A 26,131-nucleotide genomic window follows, 5' to 3' on the forward strand; every position below is an offset into this window, starting at 1 on the left:
GTCGTAATTAAGGTTTGACTTCGTCATTAATCTTAATTGCTCCAGTCAAATTTCATTATGAAAGTACCTATGAGTTGGTAATTATGTGGGCATTAAACCCCTAAAAGGTCACCCTCTGATTCCCACTCTAATTAGGTCAATTGTCGAGTCAAACTTGATTATAATAAGTCAACAGAAAGCTAATTTTCGAATAAATGCATAATTAGCAATGTAGAAGCTATGCAACCTGTTTTGACATTAATATAACTTGGTAATTAACATAAGAACATGTCTAAACGTGTTCAACTCGACAATTTTCAGTTTAAGCTCGGTTCGGGACCGAAAGTCGCATAGTTAGACTTATGCTTTGACTTTCAGTTCTGACCCGTTTGAGCATGATTAGGAATGCCTTAGAGCTTTATTAGGACCAAGTTACCTAAAAGTATAACCCTCTGTGATTATACAACTTGGTTCATTGGTTATCCAATTCATATACATGATTCCGTTAAATGCTTAAATGTTGACTATTATGCCCTTTTGACCATAAAACATGATTTTTGATAAAGTGAAGGGTAGAAACCTTCACTACTGATTTATAAACTTGTCCCTAGAAATTGACATCAGTTTGAGGTCTAGATTAAGAGTTATGCTCATTAGCGTAATTAAGGAGCTTTTAAGTAAATAAATGGCGTAATTAGCATATAGCCTACCTAAACCCAATTTTTAATACCAAACTTATTACCCACTGATATAATATAATATTTTGGGATTTTTAAGGATTTTTATTTATTTTTAGGCTGATCGTAACCTAGAGTTCTAAGCTTAAATCGGTAGTTGTCGGTTTTGCCCTTTTAAGCCAATAAATGAGTTTTGCCAAACCTTTTGGAACCAAACCTTTTTATACTGATCTAATATGATGAATAGAATATTTTAATCCTTCCGGAATAGTAAAAATATCAGCTTTCCTTTAAGAATCCGGAAATAGCTCAAAATCGCCATTTTAAGCGTTTTTTTAAGCGTTTTAAACGCATAGTATGTATTAAAACCATATTAGAAATATAAGACTTGATACCTACTGATATTTTAAGTAAACTTTTATGTTCCAACAGTAGGTAAAAGTTTTGAAGTCAGATTTCCGGATTTGACCTTTAAACCTTAAGTGAAATTACCAAAATGCCCTTAACATGCATAGTTTGGTTAGAAATGATAAATTTCACATATAGGTTATACCCTACTGATATAACTTAGTAAATTAAGTAATTTTACTGATTACATCAGACCCGAAACTCTGAAACATATTTAAACCCTTTTATAACCTTTTAAATGACCAAAATGCCCCTGCGAGGCATAAATTGGTTTTAAATTCGTGTTGGGCATAATAGAAGACATCCTACTGATGTCACAACATATTTAAGGCATATTAACTTGTGGAACATGTTCATGACTCTTATGGTTATCCGTTACGCATGTTTCGTGTTCGGATCGGTCTATGTAACTAGTTTACATATATTAGCCGAAATGGGTCAAACCATATCGTTTTTGTCTCAAAACCCAGAATGTGTTTAAGTTACCCATGTTAAACGAGCTTACAAGCTTGTCGGGTCAAAACCACATTCTAAACCGGTCTTCGCCTTATCGTGCGTTTGAACCGTGTTTTCCTTTTAAAAACTAACCGGTCTAAGTGTAAACTTAATTAAAGACCCGTTAGGATTCTAATAGGTTATTAAAAACCTTCGTTCCAGATTAGGAGCCCAGTAAAAGCTATCTGTACTTTCTGATTTGATATACGGCTGGGATTGAATTTATATTCAGCTCAGGTAAATACCCTTAACTTATTTTCCCTATACGGGCTTGGGATACGGTACTATAAAAGTGGCGCTTGGTCGGGTGTATGTAGTCATTTAAATCATATTGTGATTGATGTATTTACATAACCTGTTTGATATGTATTATTTGGTGTATGGCCCTTGGGGGTTAAATGACCATGTCCCGGATATCCTTGGCATCATTCATGAAATGGCCACGACCTAAGCACGGGGTGTAGGCGTACACCTGACAGCTGCATTATGTAAAAACTGGTATCCCACTATAACGAATCGACCTTGTGAGCATTATACCTGTGGCCTGTCAGTTAACTTAAGTCCGGCTGTCACACCCCCAAAAATCCACACGCGGAGTACCACCGCTTGGAGGCGTGACATGACCAGGATCAAGCTACCAATCATAATGAACATGTAAATAAGTAGTAATAGTTATCCATCAATACGAAAGGTGTTTATCAAAACCAACATAATCAAGTGTAGCGGCAGCATTAATGTAAAAACCCAAACATGAGTATTAAGTGTGTAATGCCATAAACGTCTAACAAGCATTCATGATCCATGCCCACAACGACCTGCTCCTCCTTGTGCAAGCTCCATAAGTACCTAAGGTCCTGCAAGGCATGCAGCAGAGAGTCAACAACTAGTTGAGCGAGTTCACAGTTAATCATTCAGTAATAGTATAGTGTGAGTAGTAGTATGTTCGTTCGTTATGTCATGTATCGTATTAGTTTCCATCGCGGCCTCCCAGGCAGGTATGCGAAGATATTAGGGGACGTTTTTCCCAAGTATTCTAGACTAGCTTTATTTGTATCGCGGCCTCCCAGGCAGGTGTGCGAAGATTAGTAATTTTAGTTCGCGGCCTTCCTATGGCAGGTGTGCGAAGTCAGTCATAATATCGCGGCCAACCCTTGGCAGGTGTGCGCAGATCAGTTCAATAAGTGTCACTAGTCTAGTCGTATCTTGTCGTTAGGTTCTATCATCTGAGTATATACAATAAGTTATCCAATCCCATTCCCACCCGGGAACCCCATGCATTGGCTGTGTGAACTCACCTTGGTTTGCTCGGCAGATACACAAAAGGTTTTCTTGAACTAAGAGTGATCAACCACGTCCTAACAGGGTTACCATAAAGTCAGGTTTTGACTCAAGTAATGCACGTATGTCTAACACGGGTTACAGCACGTATTTACCATGGCAACACATAATCAGTCAAGTACACTTCATATACCAGCTTGTGCGATTCAAATGACTAAGCCCAAAGGATAGTCGGCCCAACCTGTTATGCGTCCAGCACAACCTTGTGCGATCCACAACAGGTTGTGCGATCCGTTAATACTCCGGCCCAACAAGTAAATAAGCCAAACAATAAAAGAAGTCTAAACATAAAGTGCTCGGCCCAATCTAATAACATGTAAAGGTCTTGTGCGATCCAACTGATCTTGTACGATCGGGTTGGGTTGTGTGTTTGTGACTTGGGCTTCAAGGCCCAACAGTTATCAAAAGAACATAACTTGTGCGATCCAATGGTCTTGTGCGACCATTGGTATCTTGTGCGACCGAGTTGGGTGATTGCTATTGTGCGTCCGACTTGTGCAACTTAGGAAGCCTTGTGCGATCAGGCTTCTTGTGCGAGTGGACCATCTTGTGCGAATGGTTTTAAATTTCCGGAAATCATGTCATTCGATTACAAACATTAATCAGTTTCCAAACTTATCATATAAATCAATTAACAAGTTTCCAATCATTCATCTAGCATATCATCGATCAAACAGGGGAAATTATTAATCGATTCACAAGAACCCTAATCATAATCAATCATGAACAATGACAAACATAACATCTATCACAATTAACACTCGGCTCTTGATCCTTATTTTCTAGCATGCCTCCTACCAACAACAACATCCGATCATGAACATATTGTAATCCGATTATCATCCGATCGATTCTAGATCCTAGCACATGATTATCCATCAATATAATTCATATCACAGCCGATTGCATTCATTCGTCCCTAATACAACCCGTAAATGATCTGAAGACGGGACACAATAGCCGATTAACATCTATCATCATTCAATCCGGTTCATAGCATATTATCATATAACTATTATTGTTCACCATACAATCCTAATCATCATACCGGATCATGGAAATTACAATATCATGTAACACGCATAACATAACAGAAATCATGAAACCAATAGCAATACACTAACCGATTGAGAAGGGAAACGAAATCAAAGAAAGCTTCGAGATACAAGATGATTGCCGCCGGCTTCTAGAGAGGGAGTATGAGCTTTAGGGTTTCTTTGTGTAAAAGTGTGGGATGGTTACAACCATCTCATGTGTTATGCGCACAAGGTGAGTGGGCCGGACCCCTTCAATGGGCCGCTCTTAATCCGTGTACAAAGGTAAGGCCCGAAGTGGGCTTGTGCGATCAGGGAATGATTGTATGGTTCGGTTCGTGTAACATTCACATAACATACATACATGCACATAATAGCATTCAATACATCAAAGTTCACATGTTCACATACGTTACATTCATTACAAAGACGGGTCCGGAATACGAGTTGTCACACCGGCCCTACAAACCGGCCCTAATGGACGACAAATGAGTAAAATTGTATACAAGATTATTTTGAATAATTGTCCCAAGTTATAAAATGTTTTTGCCGAAGTGCATTTAAATCAATTTTCAAACTCTTTTCAAAATGAGTCAGTTAAGTTGTATTTACCAGTGCAAACTGACGTATTTTCCAAAAATGCTAAGTGCAGGTACTAGACGAAATAGGCTGGCTACTCCAGGCATCATTACTCATGTCTCGCAAGCTTTAGATGTCAAAGTCTGTTGAACAGTTTTCATTTTATTTCGATCCGCCTGTGGATCTGTTTCGACTGTTTGTGATACTTAAACAATACAATTTTATTCAGTTGAAATAAATCTATATCTTTTGCTTCCGTTGTGCATTTATATGTTGTGTTGTTTGACTATGATGATATCAATGACGTCACGATACTCCCCACCGGGCCCACCGGTGCCACGTGGAAAATAGGGGTGTGACAAGTGCCTTCATTCGCATTATGGTATTCATCATCTTCCGATGACTCATTGTAATCAACATGATCTTCAAATACCTCATTTTTAAGCGTGTTGTTAACCGAATTAGAAGCTTGGGATTTAACAATAATTGGTCTCACCAATGGCGAGTCAGCCGCGTTGTCACTTTCAAGTAACATTTGAGCAGCTGTAGATGCTTCGTCAAAGGTTGGCAGATTGAAGGAGTCGAATAGTCCATCATAATCGAACATCCAAGGATCACCCGGAGCTCTAACAGAATTAGTATACCTTTGAACCTTTACTTCATTCCATAACTCAATTTTTTTGGTCGCTAAATTCCATACACGAAAATTCGGAGTAGCATATCCAAGGAAGAATCCTTCGATAGCTTTGGGACCAAACTTTCTGTGCGGCTCAATCATAGTGCATGGGGCGCCAAAAGGTTCTAGGTGAGAAATATCTGGTTTCCTTTTGTGTAGGAGTTCGAAACAAGTTTTGTCATGCCTTTTAACTGTGAGAACTCTGTTTAGCGTGTAGCAAGCAGTAGACACAGCCTCCCCCCAGAACTGAACAGGAAGCTCTGACTCTACTAACATCGTTCTTGCAGTTTCTATTATCGTCCGGTTCTTCCTCTCAGCGTCACCGTTTTGTTGTGGAGTGTAGCGAGAACTGTATTCATGAAGAATGCCCTTTGAAGTACAGAACTCATCCATTATATGGTTTTGGAACTCAGTGCCATTGTCGCTACGGATCCTCTTCACTTTCAACGAGTACAAATTTTCTAGCAAAGTAAGAAGATTCTTGAGGATTTCAGGAGTTTGACTCTTGTGCGCCATAAAAGATACCCAAGAAAATCTAGAGTAGTCATCAGTAACTACTAGACAATAAGCATCCCAAAGTTTGTCTTGTGTTTCATAGGCCCGAAGAGGTCCATATGAAGACGTTTAAGAGGCATGCTAACAGTGTTGACTTTCTTAATCGGGTGAGACTTCTTCGTTTGCTATCCTTTCTGACACGACACACAGACATCTTGTAGATGAAAACTTCTCACAGGCACACCATTCACAAGATTATTTTTCACCAAATGGTTCATTTTTCTCAAGTGAATGTGCCCCATTCGCCTGTGCCAAGATATAGACTCCTTTTCTGTGGCTTTCGAGACAAAACATGTGACTTGTGCAGATGTCGTAATCGCTTGGCTCATATCAAGAATATAAAGATCATTAACCCTTGGAGCCGATAAGAGAATCCATTCTTTATGAATTTTGAAACCAGGCTTCAGCACATAACGACCGACATCATCAAAATGCACGGTGAATTTCTTATCGCAAATCTGCGAAACACTCAGAAGATTGTGATCAATCTGACGAACATAATTGATCTTATCGAAACACACAACACCATTGGAGATCATTCCTTCTCCAGTGATATATCCGCCTTTGTCTCCAGCAAATGCGACATAACCTCCTCTAATGTTTTTCACATCATAGAGAAGCCGTAATTCTCCTGTCATGTGCCTAGATGCTCCACTGTCAACAATGCAATGACTATTAAGAGTTCCTCCTGAAACACCCTGCACATTTCATTCAACGATTAGTTGAGGTTGGGACCCAAGCCTTAGCGGTCTTGGGTCGTCCCTGAGCATCACGAAATGTGATCTCGGTTTCCTGATGATTTTGAAATATAGACCTCCCCCTGAACTTTCACCTGTTTTAGGTTTCCAAGTTTGATTTTGTTTACCAGATTGAGTCTTATGAAAAGATTTTGAAATTTCTGGTTTTAATGGTTGTGATGAACTTGGTTCCTTTTTAACAGATTTGACTTTAGATTTTAAAGCCTTTTCTATTGTGTTGACGTTTTGACGTCGTTGTTTTGTTTCTTGTTCTTTAACAGTTCGCTTATCTTGTTTTAGCGAAATAGAACGACGTTGTAGTGACCTTTTTCAGGAGGGGCTCTTTCAACAAATTTTTCTTTGGGAGTATTTGTACAGTTTTTGATAATATGTCCAACCTCCCCACATTTAAAACAAGTTCTCCTTTCAACAAACTTAGGAGATTCTGATTGACGAACATATGTCGAACTTGTAGACCCTGAGGTACTTGCTCATTCATCACACCCATTTATGTGTTGAGTGTAATTGCTTTGACTGATACGTTTTAAAATTTTGACTTGTTGGACAAAATCGGTATTTGATTTATTTTCAAAAGTCTCAATTTTATCGGTACCCTTTCATGCTACAAATTTGACATCACCGCTTTTCTTCCTGTAACAAGCTCCTTTTGTTTCAAACTTTGATTGGGAAACTTTGGGCTTTTGAGCTCGTTGTTCTTGCTGTTTACCCTTAGAAGCAATAGGTTGTTGCTTTGTCAGTAATCTTTGATTTCCAAATTGTTTTCTAATTTCAGATTTTGGAATAGGATCACATTGAGTTACGACAACTCCCAGGATTGTCTTTCCCAGAAACTTGCTGGTGTTATCTTCAAAAAATTATCAATCAAATATGGATTGACGTTTTTAATTGGAAAATTTTTGCCTGGATTAATTTTAGCATCACCTACCAAAGTATATACAACACATTATTACTCTTAATGGCAGATACAGATTCCTTGACATCCTTGACAGGATCTATCACTTGCTTGGCAACAGGTTGCACAGCAGGAGTAGAAGGATCACAAAGAATATGATTCTCAATAGGGATTTCTACTCCTTTCATCTTATCAAATGATTCGTCCTGGTCACTCACATCTCATTCATCATAAGACGAATCATAGTCCTCAATAATTGGAGCACTTTGATTCGTAGACGTTGAAGTTTCTGTTTCTTCAGATGAGGTACTCGAGGAATTGTCCGATTTGAACCCTAATCCTGTAGTAACTTCCTCATAATCGAGAGGCACACTTGGTTCAAAATGAGGCATTTCCTCTTCATTGGGCATTTTAGTATAGTTGTGTCACAAAGGGGGCAGACACGACTTATACCCAACGCCTTTCTTATTCCCTTTCAGTTGTTGAGCATCTATGATGTGATCAAGCACATATCGGGACTTAGAATAACTCTCCAATTTGAGCTTGATTGCATCATGCTCGCACTTTGCCACGGCTAGCACTTTCTTTGTTTCCTCAATGATATTAATGTAGTTATTAATACCAATTTGTTTGTTGAAATAGTTTTTGTCAATTCGGAAACACTTTTCTTTAAAGTTTCGATAACTTCTTTGAAATCCTTTTCATTTCGAGCTAAAGCCATGTTTGCCTCTTTGCATTTAGACAGCTCAATAACCAAACTTTGATTACGACTATGAACCTTTTCGGATTCCACTTTCAAATCTGCATACATATTACATACACTAGGAGCAGGAGTGTCGGAATTTACCTGACTTGTCGAGGCTGAGACATTTGCCATAAAGGCAGTCTGATAAGAAAAAGATCCATCTTCAAAGAAGAATTTCTCCATTTCCTTTGATGTGACGGCAGCCTTCTTGATCAGAATAGATTTCTGACACTTTAACTCCTCAGCTTCCTTTAATAAATCATCAACATCAGAATTCAACTCTTCCTTCACAACAGATTCAGAATTATAACCTCCTGCATTCGAGCTTTCTTCATCCGAACTACCGCTATAACCCGAGCTATCATCACTTTCAGAGAATTCTTCTTTGTGAACATGCTTGATGTGATTGATGATCTTTGCATAACATGTGGTTCCTCCTCCTTCTTGATTACCATCTCCAAACTGTACTGACCAGTTACATCCTTCATCAGCTTAAACTACTAATGGTCGGTTGGTGTTTGAAGGTCCAGCCTGGGTTTGGCTGGTCGTGTTGTTCATAGCTACTATCCTTCGTTCACAGTTTTCTTGATTTGTGTTGGAAGTACTCGTCTGATTTCGGAAGGGATTTTGATTGCCTTGTTTGCTCGGTCGAGTGCACTCACGTTTGAAGTGACCCTTTTTGCCGCAATTGAAACACGTAACCGCATCCTTATCGAAATCGTACTTCGTATCCTTTTTGCCTTCCAAGGTAGTTCTTCCAGTTCGACTCATGAAATCCTTGGCCCTTCTAACAGCACTTGCAAACGCCTACTTTATGCCCATTAACTCCATTTCATCACGGTCTATTTGTTGATAAACTTCATTGGTCATATTGATGTTTCCAATTTGACATGCGACCAATTCGCAATAGGCACTGACCATTGTATTAATAAGTTCCATATGCTCCTTTGCCACTTCGATGCTTCCTTTTGGAGGATAAGAGCCAATGCTCTGATACCACTTGTAGGTCCGTTTTCGGAGGATCGATCACGAAACCAAATCACTTGTTTATAACAAACATGGTCATGAGTGCGGAATCCCCGTGACGATGCCAAACCAAACACAGAAATATAACAACACGGAGTAACCAACGATTCGCAGTCTATTGATTAAAACGGATGAGAACAATCATCAAACACATACACACAATGTTTGAAAGTAAACTCACACTAGGGTATGCTCTCATGGTTTCACACAGAAACCAAATGGTGTTTATATATGCAGCCTAGCCCAACTGTCAACGAAAGACAAAAGGGGCCTGACGAAATACCAAGGACGACGAAACACCAGGTGTTTCGTCGATGTTCATGACGAAACATGGAATGATGACCAACTGGTTTTTCGTCACACATGAGAACGATGAAAGACAAGGTCTTTCGTCGAGGTCTGCACAAACAGATAGGCTGCAAACTGTTAGACAGTTTGCAGCAGACATGTATAAACACACAAGAGATAATCTACTTAGCCAAATGCAACATGCATAGTTTTAGACATTACATACCAACAGAGACAAACTGTCGGACCCAAGCAAGGTAGGAGGATATCCAACTTGGATGACTGACGGACATTACAGACTCGATAAAGTAAAAGGCCGTAAAATTACGACGCTTAATAAAGAACAAGTTACAGACACAAAACGATGCACCAACAGCGTGATTAATTAACTACATCCGTATCTAAACGAAGGTAAGTTAGTAGATTTTGTGCCTTACTTGCTTCCAGAAATTACTTTTTTATTACTTTTTAAAACACTTGTAAGCGTCTAATATTGTTTTTTTTATGTGTTGAAATCTGGTACAGTAGAGGAGAAGATACAAGAAAGTCATGAGCGAACGGATGTATTGGTAAAACGGGAAGAGATACAAGAGCCTCCCCGTGTTTTGTTTTTAGTGTTTTGTCCAGCTACTTGCCTGTTTTGTACTCTTCTTGTTTTTAATTACATCTGCTTCCTTGTTTTGTACCCTTCTTGTAGATAGATCATGCTGAAGCTACAGCTAAAAAAATTTACACGAGTATATCACCAAAGAATCGATAAACTAACATAAAAACCAGTGCCAACATATCACGAATAAGAAAACTAACTTAAGGAAACGAGCTTGTATTGGACACAAACGCCGTTTGTAGTTTTGGTTGCTGAATGGAACTGGAACTGGCTGCAGGATTAAAGCCTCCGAGGTACATTTCAGTATTTTGAGTATCTGGAATCCATTTAGCTTTCCGGATTTCTTCATCATTCTTGTGCTCCAACTTCTGAATGAATTCATAGATACTGACAGTATCTAAAGTACCTGTATGCTTTAACAATTCAATGAATGAACTCCACTTTGGGGGTAGACCATCAGCAAACCTTGCAACCATTTCCTGTTGAGTTGCAATAACACCATAAGAATACATTTCACTAATTAAATGATAAAAAAGAGTTGTCATATCATTTAGTGTTTCGTTATACATGAATTGAAATGATTCAGATTCCTTCTTCAACAAATCATGTCGTGTCTTTCTTGTAGCCGCATTCCCTTCTCCTCTTACTACTAAGGCATCCCATAAGGCTTTCGTGCTAGTACAATAACCGAATTGATGATAGATGTCTTTGTGGAGTGCTTGTGTGAGAATAGAAAACGCCTTCTTCTCCAGATCATATGCCTTTTTGTCGGCTTCTTGCGTATTTCAAAGGTTGTCGCATTTGATCCTGCTTCTACAAGAGCTGTGTTATATGGCCTAATGAAGCATGTCCATAACTCAGTGTTTTGCCCTAGAACATAAGTGTGGAAACGACCATTCCAAGTCGAATAGTCATTTATATGATTCAGCTTTGGCGGGCGGTTGTTGCTACCCGTTTCACTGTCACTTAACAACAGATTCTGAATGCTTTGATTCTTGTTCGTCACCAATGCCCATTGACTTGCACTATTAGATTGTTGTGGCATAACATTCCTTAACCAAACGGCTGCGGAGGTCTGATCTTCACCTGGTCTTGGGTTCGTGCTCCAATCCCATGGACTAGTACTACTCATGATTGATGTATGAAAGAGAATACCTGGTACACACTTGAAATGAAACAGTTAAACTACTTTTACACAGCTTCTGCGAAAAATATTGAAAAGTGTCTCGACGAAACACTAAGTAATTGGCGAAAAACCAAGTTTGACGAAAAATGGTTTTTCGTCAAAAACTCTTGCCATGAAAAACAAGGTTTTTCGTTAACAGTACCTTTGACGAAACACAAGGTAATTCGTCAAAGTTACCTTTGACGAAACACTAGGTATTTCATCGCTGGGTTTTTCGTCAATAAAGGTCACAGACACACAGACGGAAAGTTGGTGACATTTTGTAAATCTTATCTTTTTAGTCAAAACACCCACGTTCACTTAACAACACACCTTGCTGTACCAACCTAGCATGGTGTCCAATTCTTTAATCACTTTATCACTTTTCCTTTTAATTTTAAAAGCCAAGAACACTTTTAAGGTCACTTGAAGATATGAAGAACACAGATGAATATATGAACTTTCTGGCCAAGTTTTTCACTGGGGAAATTTTCCGAAACACAAATTTGCTTAAAACTTTCAAAGAAAACCCAGTTTTACCATGAAAACATGCAATCTAACAAGGTTTTAGATAAAACTTTTAGCAAATATCAAGATCTAAATAGATTTTAAGAGTCCTTTTTCAAGAAAATTATGAGGTTTTTCAAGAACACAAGTCTGACAAATCACAAACAACACTTTAAACACTTGATAAAATCACAACTATGTTTGGTTTTAAACAAGGATAAGAGCCAATGCTCTGATACCACTTCTAGGTCCGTTTTCGGAGGATCGATCACGAAACCAAATCACTTGTTTATAACAAACATGGTCACGAGTGCGGAATCCCCGTGACGATGCCAAACCAAACACAGAAATATAACAACACGAAGTAACCAACGATTCGCAGTCTATTGATTAAAACGGATGAGAACAATCATCAAACACATACACACAATGTTTGAAAGTAAACTCACAGTAGGGTATGCTCTCATGGTTTCACACAGAAACCAAATGGTGTTTATATATGCAGCCTAGCCCAACTGTCAACGAAAGACAAAAGGGGCCTGACGAAATACCAAGGACGACCAAACACCAGGTGTTTCGTCGATGTTCATGACGAAACATGGAATGATGACCAACTGGTTTTTCGTCACACATGAGAACGATGAAAGACAAGGTCTTTCGTCGAGGTCTGCACAAAGAGATAGGCTGCAAACTGTTAGACAGTTTGCAGCAGACATGTATAAACACACAAGACATAATCTACTTAGCCAAATGCAACATGCATAGTTTTAGACATTACATACCAACAGAGACAAACTGTCGGACCCAAGCAAGGTAGGAGGATATCCAACTTGGACGACTGACGGACATTACAGACTCGATAAAGTAAAAGACCGTAAAATTACGGCGCTTAATAAAGAACAAGTTACAGACACAAAATGATGCACCAACAACGTGATTAATTAACTGCATCAATATCTAAACGAAGGTAAGTTAGTAGATTTTGTGCCATACTTGCTTCCAGAAATTACTTTTTAATTACTTTTTAAAACACTTGTAAGCGTCTAATATTGTTTTTTTTATGTGTTGAAATTTGGTACAGTAAAGGAGAAGATACAAGAAAGTCATGAGCGAACGGATGTATTAGTAAAACGGGAAGAGATACAAGAGCCTCCCTGTGTTTTGTTTTTAGTGTTTTGTCCAGCTACTTGCCTGTTTTGTACTTTTCTTGTTTTTAATTACATCTGCTTCCTTGTTTTGTACTCTTCTTGTAGATAGATCACGCTGAAGCTACAGCTAAAAAAATTTACACAAGTATATCACCAAAGAATCGATAAACTAACATAAAAACCAGTGCCAACATATCACGAATAAGAAAACTAACTTAAGTACTATACAATATATCACGAGACGACTGGTAAACTAACGGTAAACGAGTATCATATTGTAAATCGCCACTCCCGCCGCATCGCGCGGGTAAGTGACTAGTATATATATATATATATATATATATATATATATATATATATATATATATATATATATATATATATATAGGGTAGAGTTCCAGCGTGAACTACCTCCCAAGAGTGAACTGCGTGAACATATATGGACCCTTGATTTTCTTCTTAGTTGTTAAGGGTAGGATTGTAATTATATAAAAAATTAGATTTAAATCATTATTTTAATAATTGAATTAAGTTACATCTTTCCTAATTTAAACTCATTATCCACCTTATGTTTATTTATTAATAAGATAATTATCAAAACAAACAACAAATCACTAGATTTCAATTTTAATTTTTATTTCAGATTTCATAGCAGAATTCAAATTTTGATTTTTAAGATCCACGTAAGCTTCATATTTCAACAGTATACACATGTGTACTTGGATATAAATAGAACAGTACACATGTGTACTTAGCATCGTACATATGTGTACAGTAATTCACAGGTGTACATCAACATTCAATACAAAAAAATTCTGAGATATCACAAAAACAGATGATATACACATGTGTACATCGCATTAAAAAGAGGGCAAAATCAGAATACACAACACATGTGTACATCTCATTTAAACAAATAATTATTTTAATAATTGAATTAAGTTACATCTTTCCTAATCCTTGATTTGATTTGTGAGAGATTTATGCAATCGATTTAAGAGGATAATTGATTACTTGATTTGTAAGAGATTTATGCAATCAATTTAAGATTGAAATTACACATATACCCTTTTTGTATTTAATTAAATGAAAAAAATTAACCAAATAATTACCATCATGCCACTCACTTTAATCTCAAGATCATAAAAATCAAGGGATCAGAACAGTTCACTCTTGGGATTTTGTTCACGTTTGAACCTAATCCTATATATATATATATATATATATATATATATATATATATATATATATATATATATATATATATATATATATATATATATATATATATATATATACATAGTGTGAGGTTCATTGGGGAACACCAAAAAAGTGGGGAACAAGGGAACCCCATTAGGAGCCCTTAGATCAAAGTAATCTACGGTTGTGATATAATCCAATGCTTTTAATTATAAAAACACACGGAAGGGTATTTTGGTCACACAATTTTACAAACCTATTCACCATCTGCTACCTTGGGCACCACCCTCCGATCACCGTCATTCACACTCTGGCTGTCGTACCACCACCACCACCATCCTAAACCGTCAAATTTCACTGTTGCCAGTCCGATTTAGAAGAAATTGAAGACATAGGCAAACCTCAGCAAATTGTTAGTTCCCGTTCTGATGTAATTCCTAGGGTTTAGAGATACTAAACGTTAGGGTTTGGAGGAAGTGAAAGATATGAATTAGGTTACTGGATGAGTGCGACGAAGATGGAACGAGCATTCGGTGTGTTGATTTACTGGATTAGCAGGTATAATACGTCATCTCTGTGACCTTTGTTTCTTTTTATTTGTATTATCTGCAAAAATGCAGAGAGTTTATGTCTTCTGCAAGGTTTTTAATTGAAACACTTCTAATTTAACATGTAAAACTTATTTGAAACTTATTACACAAACCTCTAAACTTGTAATATATTGGATTCACCTTTCAGTTCAAATCTAGAAAAGTAGAAAGCTCAAAAACTGGCTCAAGAACACATACATGTTCGATTAATACGAAAAAAATCAAAAGTTCTGAAACGAGAATTGAATGTCTATCACTCAAGCTGCTTGTATGATCGTGTGAAAAAATACTAATTCAATTGTGAATTTGGTTTTATAATGTTGCGTTTTTGTAACATTTTTTCCGGATGATGAGATTAGATCTGAAATTATGCTTCGTACAAATTTGTGTGTTGAAGTCTATTTGATTAACTAGGGATTTGAATTTTGAATACTTTATTCAGCTTTTTGAAATTGAATATACATGTTGCAAAATAAGTTCAGATTCTAGTTAACAGGCGGATTACTCATTTCGTGCGATGTGAGTTTTATCAAGAGATTGTTGAAGGTAAACGATAGTGGTTTCTCCATGCTCGATTTGGAGGATTTCACGGGATGTTTGCATATATGACAACTGATTTTTCCATTCGATGCAAGGATGTTAATCTTCAGTTGTTATACACTTATACCTTTACTCCTCTGTGAATATAAAGCTAGGGGTTGAGACTGATATCGACACAAACAACTCATTTTTACATGTAAAATACTTGTTTATAGATGTAAGAAATAAAGATTATCAGAATTCGAGAAAACCTAAGAAGTTTTAATAGGCGTGGTTGTCGAATAGAATGGATTGTATGAGAAGATACGGAGATTTGTACAGATGATTTATTTCTAAATAATGATGTTGGCATATGTATGCAAATTTCATTTGTTGTGCATATTTTAATTATCTCTCATTGCAAATATGATGACCAGTAATTTTGGAGGAGGATATGAAGATGATAGAGACAAATGGTCATAGCAATGGTAAGACCAATGGGGTCTATGTAGAAAAAAGTAAAACGCACGAGTAGAGGCATGATGTTGTTGATAAAGAATCTAGGAGAAAAGAATTTAAGCACATTGGTAAATTAACTTTGTTCCTTTTTTTTGAGAATTTGTTAAAACAATAAATGAAAAGACTCTTTTGTTTTAACTTGGCCGCAGTTGTCGAGCACGGGCTGGAACAAGATGTTGAAAAAACCCCAGCTGGCACAGACGGAGAGAGTGGAGTTGCAACAACTGCAGACTCTGTTGTCCAGGTATGGGGCGAAGGATGAGGCAGACACGTGGCTATGGAAAACAGAGAACAGGAAGGCCGATTTGTTGGTCAAGCAGGTCAGATCTGATCTAGAGCATGTAGAGCAGGGTCAAGCGCAACAGTTCGTTTTCAATGGTCTAAGTTTGTCACCCCGAAGGTCAGTTATTTTGTTCACTAAATACTACTTGTCGCTTGTTGGTTTATTCTTTCGTGTTATTTGTTGAAATGTTCGAATTGTGTGTTGCAGATGATAAATAATCCACATTTAGGTTTTGATTATAGTTCCTAAGAACGAAATGATCAGAAACAGAACTGGGGTAAGAACAGAGGATGTCATTTAAATACGAAATTGATTCGTGTTTTACAGAAAATGAAACACTAAATCTGCATATGACTTAGTGGATACCGAGTAAGATTCAAGCATAAATTATAATGCCAATCCTTTCGACAACAAAATATCGTTCATCATTTAATTTATGGTTCTAGCTTCATCGATTTGGGTTGGATCTGGCGCCATATGTTAGTTTATTAAAGTGTTTGAAAGTTGTGTTCTAAACAACTATCAGGAGCACATCGTGCTGCTATCCTATAAACCAACTTGCTTCTACATACCTATTTCAAATCACACCCTACCGACATCTTCTTGGCCTCCGTCATGAAGTCCGGAACCACCTGGCTTAAAGCTCTCATGCTCTCTGCCCTTAACCGCCACCGCTACACCTTCCCCGACCATTATCATCACAAGCACAACCCGCATAGCACCTTTTCGGCACTAGACATTGAATCCTACCCTATTACCGACTTCACTAACGCATCGACTCCTCGACTCTTCTCTACCCGTTTCGCTCACACTCTGTTACCAGCTTGCATGAGCTCTTGCAAGTTCGTCTACGTTTGTAGGGACCAATGAGTTACAAAGTGCAAACCACAGGGACCATCCATGTATTTTTGAAAAGGTTGGGACCAAATCCAAAATTAAAGTTAACAACAGGACCATCTGTGTAATTTACACTAAAAGATGCATGGAGAAATCCTAAACTAGTTTTTGTATATTGAAGTTGATAAACTTGTCTAAAATACCCATCGTTTTGATTCTTTTTTTTTTTTAAATAATGACTTGTTAAATCTTAAATTAGTCACTCTGCAGGTGGTACATTGTCTAAAATCGGACACTCTGCAGGAAGACGATTGGCTCGGGTGTATATGGAAGAATTCACCGAGGCAAATAATAATATTTCCTTGCTTCTCACTTTGGGATCTCCCCTTCGGTATATATATACTAGATGCTTTAAACTTCAAGTCAATTCATGACAATAGATGCTTTAAAGTTTAAACGATGATTTCTTATCACTTTTGATGTTAATAGCTAGGCCACCGCCAAAAGGGGTGTCCGGAGTTGTTGATCAGACAAGGGGTCTGTTGGATTACGTTGAGAAAAACCGTAGGAAAGCAGTTTATACTCCAGAATTAAGATACGTATGTATCGCAGGCAGGTATAGTTTACATTCTGTGATAACCTTTTTTGTCGATGATTTTGAGGGTATTCTAGACATTTCAGTAGTTTTCGTTTCCGATTTGAGCTGTTTGCATGTACATCTATGGCAGTCGTTTGTTTGGTAACTCAAATCCTGCAACTACTATTCAAGTTTCCGTAGAGCAAACTGTTCTTGATGCTAGTATTACAAGTGAGTCAGGCACTTTGATCTCAACTGGTGCTACATTTCGCACCCGTTTCGTTGGCCAGGGATACAAACAGGTAACGTCGTTTCCAACTTCTTATAGGCAAATCTAGCGAGTAGTGATTACAAATTGGGCTGGTCAGACGGGTCGGGTCATGTCAACCCCAAACACTTTGTCTTTATAGTTATCATTATGAATAAATAGCGCTTAATATAAAAACATTTGTACGCATTGAACTGGTTTGAGTTAAAATATAACTCTATGTGCCATCTGTTATCTTATTTAACATGTTAAAAATTAATTTTCTAAAAAAAAAGTTTTGGAATAAATACATCTAGAAGCCTTTTTAATAAAAAAAATTCAAAAATAAAAAATTTCTTTAAAACAGTTCATAAAAGGTAAAAAAAAATTACAAATTGAGAACCATATATTTAACATGTTAAATATATTATAAAAAATAGATTTAACATGTTACTTGAACCAAATAAATGGTAAAAAAAGTTAAAAACCAAGGAACGATATATTTAGCATTTTAAATATTTAACATGTTAAATATATTGTTTTTTTTTTCACAAAATGCATAAAACACTTAAATAAACGGTAAAAAAAAAATTAAAAACCAAGGAACAATGAATTTAGCATTTTAAATATTTTATAAAAATTTAATTTAACATGTTAAAATATATTCGAAAAAAATATTTTATAAAAATTTAATTTAACATGTTAAAATATATTCTAAAAAAATTAATTTAACATGTTAAAATATATTCTAGAAAAAGTATTGGAATAAATACATCTAGTAGCCTTTTTAATAAAAAAAATTCAAAAATAAAAAATTTCTAATTTTTTTTATAAAAATTTAATTTAACATGTTAAAATATTTTATAAAAATTTAATTTAACATGTTAAAATATATTCTAAAAAATGTTTTGGAATAAACACATCTAGAAGCCTTTTTAATAAAAAAATTCAAAAATAAAAAATTTCTTAAAAACAGTTAATAAAAGGTAAAAAAAATTACAAATTGAGAACCATATATTTAACATGTTAAATATATTATAAAAATAGATTTAACGGTAAAAAAAGTTTAAAACCAAGGAACAATGTATTTAGCATTTTAAATATTTAACATGTTAAATATATTGTTTTTTTTTCACAAAATACATAAAACACTTAAATAAATGGTAAAAAAGAATAAAAACCAAGGAACAATGTATTAGCATTTTAAATATTTTATAAAAATTTAATTTAACATGTTAAAATATATTCTAAAAAAATATTTTATAAAAATTTAATTTAACATGTTAAAATATATTCTAAAAAAATTTAATTTAACATGTTAAAATATTTTATAAAAATTTAATTTAACATGTTAAAATATATTCTAAAAAAGTATTCGAATAAATACATCTAGTAGCCTTTTTAATAAAAAAATTCAAAAATAAAAAATTTCTAAATTTTTTTTTATAAAAATTTAATTTAACATGTTAAAATATTTTATAAAAATTTAATTTAACATGTTAAAATATTTTATAAAAATTTAATTTAACATGTTAAAATATATTCTAAAAAATGTTTTGGAATAAATACATCTAGAAGCCTTTTTAATAAAAAAAATTAAAAAAAAAAATTTCTTAAAAACATTTAATAAAAGGTAAAAAAAAATTACAAATTGAGAACCATATATTTAACATGTTAAATATATTATAAAAAATAGATTGAACGGTAAAAAAAAGTTAAAAACCAAGGAACAATGTATTTAGCATTTTAAATATTTAACATGTTAAATATATTGTTTTTTTTCACAAAATACATAAAACACTTAAATAAACGGTAAAAACAATTAAAAACCAAGGAACAATGTATTAGCATTTTAAATATTTTACAAATATTTATTAACATGTTAAAATATATTCTAAAAAAATATTTTATAAAAATTTAATATAACATGTTAAAATATATTCTAGAAAAATTTAATTTAACATGTTAAAATATTTTATAAAAAATTAATTTAACATGTTAAAATATATTCTAAAAAAAGTTTGGAATAAATACATCTAGAAGCCTTTTTAATTAAAAAATTAAAAAATAAAAAATTTCTAAATATTTTTTATAAAAATTTAATTTAACATGTTAAAATATTTAAAAAAAGTTTTAATTTAACATGTTAAAATATTTTAAAAAATTTAATTTAACATGTTAAAATATATTCTAAAAAATGTTTTGGAATAAATACTTCTAGAAGCCTTTTTAAAAAAAATTCAAAAATAATGTTTTTTTTTTAAAACAGTTAATAAAAGGTAAAAAAAATTACAAATTGAGAACCATGTATTTAACATGTTAAATATATTATAAAAAAATAGATTTAACGGTAAAAACAATTAAAAACCAAGGAACAATGTATTTAGCATTTTAAATATTTAACATGTTAAATATATTGTTTTTTTTCACAAAATGCATAAAACACTTAAATAAACGGTAAAAAAATTAAAAACCAAGGAACAAGGTATTTAGCATTTTAAATATTTTATAAAAATTTAATTTAACATGTTAAAATATATTCTAAAAAAAGTTTTGGAATAAATACATCTAGAAGCCTTTTTAATAAAAACAATTCAAAAATAAATAATTTCTAAATTTTTTTTTTATAAAAATTTAATTTAACATGTTAAAATATTTTATAAAAATTTAATTTAACATGTTAAAATATAATCTAAAAAATGTTTTGGAATAAATACATCTAGAAGCCTTTTTAATAAAAAATTCAAAAATAAATAATTTCTAAAATTTTTTTCATAAAAATTTAATTTAACATGTTAAAATATTTTAGAAAAATTTAATTTAACATGTTAAAATATTTTATAAAAAATTAATTTAACATGTTAAAATATATTCTAAAAAAATTTAATTTAACACGTTAAAATATATTATAAAAAAAGTTTTGGAATAAATACATGTGGAAACCTTTTTAATAAAAAAATTCAAAAATAAAAAAATTAATTTAACATGTTTTTAAAATTTAATTTTAAAAACAGTTGATAAAAGGTAAAAAAAATTACAAATTGAGAACCATATATTTAACATGTTAATTATATTATAAAAAATAGATTTAACATGTTACTTGAAGCAAATAAACGGTAAAAAAATAAAAAAAAATTAAAAACCAAGGAACAATGTATTTAGCAATTTTAATATTTAACATGTTAAATATATTGTTTTTTTCAAAAAATTCATAAAACACTTAAATGCACGGTAAAAAAAATTAAAAACCAAGGAACAATGTATTTAGCATTTTAAATATTTTATAAAAATTTAATTTAACATATTAAAAATTCTAAAAATGCTTAAAACACACTAACATAAAAGGTAAAAAAAATAACGAAACCGAGGAACCATGTTAAATATATAATAAAAATTCAATTTAACATGTTAAAAATTAATTTTTTCAATATCACTTTTTGGTCTTTTGCATATAAATCTATCTAGAAGCCTTTTTAATTAAAAACTTCAAAAAATGCTCAACAGCCAGTTAATAAAAAATTTACAAACTGGAGAACCATGTATTTAACATATTAAATAAATTATAAAAATAAATTTAACATGTTAAAAATCATTTTTTCAAAAAACGTTTTGGAGCTTTTACATATAATACATCTAGAAGCCTTTTTATAAAAAAAAAAAGTCAAAAGCTTATAAAATTAAAAAAACAATTAAATAAAACGTAAAAATTTACAAAACCAGGGAACCATGTATTTAATATATGAAATATATTATAAAAATTTAATTTAACATTGTTAACAATTAATTTTTTCAAAAGAGAAAATTCAAAGCTTTTGCGTATAAATATATCTAGAAGCCCTTTTAATTAAAAAAATCAAAAAATGCTTAAAAACACAATAACATAAAAGGTAAAAAAACTACAAAAATAATTTTTTAGTACAATGGTATCTACATATCTTTATATACAAAAGCTCCGAATTTTTTAAATAAAAAACAGTTTATTTGAAGTAGAGGTAGAAACGGAAACAAAACAAAAGGCGGCCCAAGAAGCTCAAGCCACCAGTTGGGGTGTAAACGAGCCGGGCCAAGGCCGAACTCGACTGAGCTCGGCTCGGTTCGAGCCTACTTATTTGAGCTCGAGCTCGGCTCGCGAGTAAAACCCAAAGCTCGAGCTCGGATCAAGCTATTTTGGGAACAACATCAAAGTTAAAAGTTCGGCTCGCCAATGTGATCATCACTATTATTATTATTATATTGTATATAAAAAATAAAATGGTGTTTGGGCTCGTTTAGGCACACGAGCCTAAACGAGCTTTGTATTTCAGGCTCGGGCTCGCTAAAGCTCGGCCTTTTCGAGCTTTTAACCAAGCCGATATCGAGTAGCTCTCAAGCTTCTGAGCAGCTTGCCTGTTACGTTCGGTCTAGAACAATGCACTTCGGTTGATATATACACCATTTAAAAGCACTCTTTTCGGTTCAATCCAGGTGTCATATCCTAGTTCCTGAAATCAGATTTGGTTGATATATGCACCCTTTAAAAAGGTTAGATTTTCATTTAATGCAGTTGATAAACGGTGTGATATGGAGTTGGATAAGACGGACCCAACCTTGTGGCTTAAGTTAAGAGGCAGCAACAGATGAGTATATCAAATAGTAGCTACCTTGTCATTAGTAGCAGCTCTATGTATTTTGAACCGTGTTATGGGCAGTCAAATATATTAGTATACCTGGGGATATGTTCTCTAATTGTTTCACTAATGGTAGATTCATAATGTAATTCTTTTTTATTAAATGTACTTATGATTTTCAGTCGGGGTATCAATCGTGTCAGGTTGACAGGTTGAATCGCTATACCCAAACACAACCCATTACTTATTCATGTAACATGTACATCACTCGTTTAAACTTTATACTCTTTTATTTAATAGTTTTATTAAAAACTAGGTTCAAGTTTTTAAATTTTTCAGAACATGTTTTAAATAGTTTACTACGAAAACCACATAATTCTTCGCATAGAAGATATACCATGAGTTTGACCAAACATGTTTAAATAAGTTTTGTATAAAAACTTTAACATGTTAAATGAGAGTTTACATTAATCAATTAGGTTCAATTCAACTTTATTTGAACAAATTATGTATTAAATTTCGGATAAGAGTTCAAAATATTAAAATAAGTTTCGTGTGGAGTCTACGCGAGCTGAAAATACTAAAACAAATAAATTGAACATGTTAAATGAGTATTTTTATAAATCAATTAAACACAATTCGACTTTTTTGACCAAACATGTTAAATATATCATATAAAATTAATTTAATATGTTCAAATTTTTTTTGGCTCTTTTGCATATAAATACTATCAAAACCTTTTTAACAAAAAAAGTCAAAACACTTCAAAAACGGTAATAAATTACTTTTTACAAAAATGTTTTTTATTAGAATGGCTTCAACACATCTTTATATGCAATTTTTTTTTTCTAAAATAGTGAACAATGGTTGGGTTCAATGGGGAACACCAAAAATGTGGGAACCACGAAACCAGTTCTTGAACGTGATAAATATGTCATGCAAAATTCATTTTATTAATTTTCGGCTCTTTTTCATGTAAATACATGCAAAAGCCTCCAAAAATTAAAAACTGAGATTATGGTTAAAAAATACTTTAAAACATGTAACAATTTTTTTTTCAAAAATGTTTTTTTATTAGAATAGACTCGATTCAACTTCGTTTAACACGTTAATTGAGCGTTTGCAGTGATTAACTAGACTCGATTCGACTTCGTTTGACCAAACATAAGATAAACTTTAACATGTTAAATGAAAGATTGCATTATATTACTAATTTCGATTCAACATTATTTGACCAAATTATATATAAAATTTCAGACTATAGTTCAAAATATTAAAATAAAGTATTGTGTGGAGTCTATGCAGAGCTCAAAATATTGAAATAAATAATTTATCATGTTAAATGAACTTTTGAATTGATCAGCTAAACTAAACTCGATTCGACTTTATTTGAACAGACATGTTAAAGTGAGTTTTGTATGAGTTTGCATTATATTACTAGGTTCCATTCAACTTTATTTGAACAAATTATATATAAAATTTCGGATTATAGTTTAAAATATTAAAATAAAGTTCTGTGTGAAGTCTTTGCGGGGCTCAAAATATTGAAATAAATAATTTAACATGTTAAATGAACATTTGAATTGGTCAACTAAACTAAACTCGATTCGACTTTATTTGAACAAACATGTTAAAATAAGTTTTGTACGATAAACTTTAACATGTTAATTGAGAGTTGGCATTATATTACTAGGTTCTATTCAACTTTATTTGACCAAATTATATATAAAATTTCGGATTAAAGTTCAAAATATTAAAATAAAGTATTGTGTGGAGTCTATGTGGGGATCAAAATATTGAAATAAATAATTTAACATGTTAAATTAACATTTGAATTGATCAACTAAACTAAATTCGATTCGACTTTATTTGAACAAACTTGTTAAAGTAAGTTGTGTGATTAACTTTAACATGTTAAATGAAAGTTTTCATTGATGAACTAGGTTCTGTATATTAATTTTCGAATTAGAGTGAAAGATATTAAAATAAAACTATTGTGTGAAGTCTATAAAATATTAAATAAATAAATTTTAACATGTTAAATGAGCGTTTGCAGTGATCATCTAGACTTGATTCGACTTTGTTTGAACAAACATGTTAAAAAAAGTTTTGTACAATAAACTTTAACATGTTAAATGAAAGTTTGCATTAAATTATTAGGTTCGATTCAACCTATATTTGACCAAATTATATATAAAATTTCTGATTTTAGTTCAAAATAATGAAATAAAGTTTTGTGTGGAGCCTATGTTGGGCTCAAAATATTAAAATAAATAATTTAACATGTTAAATGAACATTTAAATTGATCAACTAAACAAAACTCAATTCGATTTTATTTGAACAATATGTTAAAGTAAGTTTTGTACGATAAATTTTAACATGTTAAATGAGAGTTTGCATTGATAAACTAGGTTGGATTCAACTTATTATATCATATCATATATTAAATTTCGGATTTGATTGAAAAATAATAAAATAAAATTTTGTATGAAGTCTATGCGAGAACAAAATATTGAAAAAATAAATTTTAACATGTTAAATGAGTGTTTATAGTGATCAACTAGACTCGATTCAACATTGTTTGAACAAACATGTTAAAAAAGTTTAGTACGATAAACTTTAACATGTTAAATGAAATTTTGCATTAAATTGCTAGGTTCGATTCAACTTTATTTGACCAAATTATATATCAAATTTCCGATTATAGTTCAAAATATTAAAATAAACTTTTGTATGAAATCTATGCGAGCACAAAATATGAAAAAAAAAATTTAACATGTTAAATGTTAAATGAGTGTTTGCAATGATCAACTAGACTCAATTCGACTTTATTTGACCAAACATGTTAAAAAAGGTTTGTATGATAAACTTTAACATGTTAAATGAATGTTTGCATTAAATTACTAGGTTCGATTCAAATTTATATGACCAACTTATATATAAAATTTCCGATTGTAGTTAAACATATTAAAATAAATTTTTGTGTGGAGCCTATGTTGGGCTCAAAATATTGAAATAAATAATTTAACATGTTAAATGAACATTTGAATTGATTACCTAAACTAAACTAAATTCGATTCGACTTTATTTGAACAAACATGTTAAAGTAAGTTTTGTACGATAAAACTTTAACATGTTAAATGAGAGTTTGCATTGATAAACTAGATTCGATTCAACTTATTATATCAGATCATATATTAAATTTCGGATTAGAGTGAAAAATATTAAAATAAACTTTTGTATGAAGTCTCTAGTCTCTGCGAGCACAAAATATTGATAAAAAATAAATTTTAACATGTTAAATGAGCGTTTGAAGTGATCAACTAGACTCGATTCTACTTTGTTTAACCAAACATGTTAAAAAAAGTTTTGTATGATAAACTTTAACATGTTACATGAAATTTTGCATTAAATTAATAGGTTCGATTCAACTTTATTTGACCAAATTATATATAAGATTCTCTATTATAGTTCAAAATATAAAAATAAAGTTTTGTGTGGAGCCTATATTGGGCTCAAAATATTGAAATATATAATTTCACATGTTAAATGAACATTTGACTTGAACAACTAAACTAAACTCTATTCTACTTTATTTGAACAAACTTGTTAAAGTTAGTTTTGTACGATAAACTTTAACATGTTAAAAGAGTGTTTGCATTGATGAACTAGGTTTGGTTCAACTTATTATATTAGATTATATATTAAATTTTGGATTAGAGTGGAAAATATTGAAATAAAATTTTTTATGAAGTCTATTGTGGAATAAGTGCAAATGGGATCTCAAGAGACTGAAGAACATTAAGCCATTCATCTAACACATCTAACGAAGCTTCCGATTTAATAAAAACAAGCGCTACAATCATAGTTGGCA

Source organism: Helianthus annuus, chromosome 16, assembly GCF_002127325.2.
Source record: "Helianthus annuus cultivar XRQ/B chromosome 16, HanXRQr2.0-SUNRISE, whole genome shotgun sequence".
Classification (NCBI taxonomy): domain Eukaryota; kingdom Viridiplantae; phylum Streptophyta; class Magnoliopsida; order Asterales; family Asteraceae; genus Helianthus; species Helianthus annuus.